Source organism: Solanum tuberosum, unplaced genomic scaffold (assembly GCF_000226075.1).
Source record: "Solanum tuberosum cultivar DM 1-3 516 R44 unplaced genomic scaffold, SolTub_3.0 scf00385, whole genome shotgun sequence".
In the NCBI taxonomy this organism is placed as follows: domain Eukaryota; kingdom Viridiplantae; phylum Streptophyta; class Magnoliopsida; order Solanales; family Solanaceae; genus Solanum; species Solanum tuberosum.
Genome location: NW_006239315.1, coordinates 526,731 through 530,542, shown reverse-complemented (window position 1 = coordinate 530,542; position 3,812 = coordinate 526,731).

Genomic DNA, 3,812 nt, shown 5'->3' with positions numbered 1-3,812 from the left:
TATGGTGGAAACAACCCTAATTTGGATAATTGGGATCATGGGTGTGATCTAGGGTTCATAAAATTGTTAGTCATTCGGGTAATTAGCGATTGTTTGTTGATTGACCAAGAACAAACCGAACGAATCCGAAAAGGGAAGGATCAAGTTTCTTAGGGTTTTCAAGCTTGTTTCGAGGTAGGTGATGGTTGTGATTCTATGATTGTGTGATGTATGTTTGTTCTTGCTTCATTATGATATATGTTTGTATGCGAATGTTGCATTATTGATCACACTAATCGTAAATGAGTATGATTGAATAATTGTATGTCATGAATCAACACTTGGTTATATGATTATGAGAATGTACATTGTGATTGTGATTGTGGCTTGTTGAATGGATCGGGTGCCACGTTCCGGCGAATATATGGGATCGGGTGTCACGCCCGGCACACTAACTTGGATCGGGTACCACGTACCGGTACACTAACAGTTTGGATGTGGGTTCCATGAGAGGACCATTGACTTGTTGTATTGATGTATTTAAGAATGTAGAATTGTTCGTTGATCCTGATATTGTACATGTTCGGTATATGCGTGTTTTATTACTATGTTGTGATTATTTGCATATGTTTCACTTATTGGGATAGCTGTGTGATCCTACCAGTACACTGTGGTTGTGTACTGATACTGCACTTACTCTTTCTTTGTTGAGTACAGGGTATCTTCAGGCGGTTACTGACATACCTCATTTAGAAGACTAGTGATTGATTCGAATTCAAGGGTGAGCCAGTTCTTTTAGGCTGCCATGAGTTCTCGTTATGTTTAGTCCATTACTATTCGGACTTAGACTAGTTCTTTATATATTCGTATGTTTAATTGGATTGTACCCATTTTCTTTAGACTTAGGGTTCCTTGTTAGAGTTTTGGTACATTGACTTTCATGTTCTAGGGAATATTTCTGCAATGTTTTGTTAGTCGTTGTTAGATCTTTTGGAGTTTATGGGAACTCTACTTGACTCTTGCATTTAAACCTGCTTCCGTACCTTTAAATGCCTTAGTTTTTTATTAAGTTGTGTAGTTTTTTGGTTGGCTAATTAGTATTAATGGTTCTCCCATCGGACGGTTAGTGTGGGTGCAATCACGACGATCTGGATCGTGACATTTTTTGTTCAAAATATCAAATTAATATAATAATTTAACTTTGAAAGTTAGTCAAATTAACTTTCAAAAAGTGTAACATGACAATTAAAAGTGGACGGAAGGATTACAATATCTTTATCTTACACTTTCATCTTTTAAAACGTTGCTTAAACTACAAAACAATCTTTAGATCTTATATATTTCAAACTAATTAATAATTGGAAAAAAAACAAAAGGTATTCAATATTCAAAGTTTCAAACTAATGTACATATTCTTTCTGTTCCTCAATCAAGTCTAAGACGTTAAATCCGCACATTTTTAAAGTATTAGTAAAAGTAAACCAAACTTTTAGAGGAGAAATAAAAAATAAAAAATATAAATATAAATTATAAAAATATTTTCCCACGTTTGAATTTTTAATTACATGTATTTCCTTAAAATTAAATTATACATTAAAATGTTGTCGTCAAGTGGGACCTAGTGTTCCATATGAACGCCACGTAAGTCGTTGGGGAGTCTATCAGACGGCAATAAAGAAGAGTCAAAAGTTCATCACTAAGGACCTCTTTGACTAATCAAAGAAAATTAAATATTCTATCCATTCATTTTTATTTGTTGTTTTTTAAAATATACTATATATGTATTATCCGCAGTTGATATAACCTCTGTCCTTCGGATGAACAATCTATGATGAACATTTTGTGCACACGCGGCAAATCCCTCACTGTATAATAAGCTGTAAATTATATTGCATTAGATAAATCTTATGCGACAGACTCGAATAAACAGATATCAATTATTATTTCTTAAGAATAATGTAAAATTTAAAGTAAACAAGTAAAAATTAACGGAGCAAATACTAAAAGGGTCATTTTCTCAACAATCAAAGTAAACAAAAGAAAATACTCCAATGCTGGTACAAGTAGTACTACTAACTTTTTCCAATACTTTGACTGAACTGCCCCCACATTGATTTCAAGGCCCCTCTTTGTTGATTTTCGAGCTTTGTTTAATTAATTAAGTACTTACTACCACTAATTTAGCACCATGAATTGACTATAATACCCTTACCTTTTCTATTTTTATTTTCTTTCAATTTCTTTGATTTTCTTCTCAATGTCCAAATTTTAATTCTATTACTCTCTTCATCTCAATTTATAGACATATTTTCATTTTCAGTCTCAATTAACAAAATATCACATATAATTAAAAACAAGTATAATAGATAAATGTGTCATTTAACTTGACTTCGGCGTGTATTTATATTCTTCAATTTTAATTGTGCATAAGTAGACAATTAAACTTGTATAATGTTGAATAAATCGATATATTAATCCTTTTGTAGCGTCTTGCATGACCAATTTGCATCCTACGTGGCGTCTTATGTGTATTATGCCACATAGAACACATATGTCTGTTTTTTCAATTTTTATACAAGTTTAAGTGTCTACTTGTGTACATCCAAAGTTGGAGGGTATAGATTTCAACTGAGATCAAGTTAAAAAACATATTTATGCATTATGCCTTAAACATAACTTTACTTTAAAATATTGTTTTTTTTACGCTTAAAGAAATGATTTATAGCTACACGAGTGGTCAAGGAGTGTTTAAGACCACAAATTTTAACAACGGAAAAAATTCTTAAATTTTGTGTCAATTCAAATAGTGACATATAAATTAAAATAAAGAAAGTGCTAATTTACTTGCCCGATTTATGTTACAATACAACTTTTTTTAATAATATTTGAGAAATGAAAAACCAGGAGATGAATTAGCTATTATTTAGTAAGTATATACTTTAATGGTACCACTATAAGAGAAAATCTATTTTATAGTGTTTGGTTTTTCCTACAAGTATTGTTTGATAAGTAAGTACAACTTAATCTAGTTTAATACAACTTCTCTCAAATTTTTCCTACTCTAAAATCAAAATCTATAAATTTAATCATATTTTGCTAAGTGAGGTCAAATGTCAATAGTGTGTGATTGTATTTTATTATATTATTTAAATTCATATTCAAAATTGTGTTTAATTGAATGTTGGTATTTTTTTAGTATATATTTGGCAGATAATCTTGCCAAACCCTACAAAACAAAAAGGGTCAGTAAACAACTTTGCTCAAACCATATGTATAATTATTTGAGAATAAAGCGTGTGATGTTTTCTTTCTAGTAGTTTGAATTTTTAAATGAGCTAATTAAACACTTAAAGATAATTATAGTGAGAGTACTTTCATCTCCAAACATTATAAAAAAGGCATAATACATGAATATCTTTTTAACTTGTATAAAGTTAAACGAATAGACACATGCATCCTACATGGTGTTATACATGACATTTTGCGTCCTATGTGACGTTCTACTTATATTATATCACGTACTACGTACGATGAGTCTGTCTACTTGTTCAATTTTATACGTGTGTGTCTATTTACACATCCATAATTGAAGGACAAAAATATTAACTGAAACCAAGTTAAATGACACATTTAATTTATATATTGTGTGAGGGCAAAAATGTCATAAGGGTGAGATTTGCATTGATGCAAGTAGATGATACCAATGGTATATTTTCTTAATCTAAAAGTATATAATAATAGAAAATTGAGATTTTTAATAATAATTGTGTGGATTTTTGTTGGTTTGAGTTTGACTAATATTTCTTCACTCCTCTTTCCTATGAAACCACCTC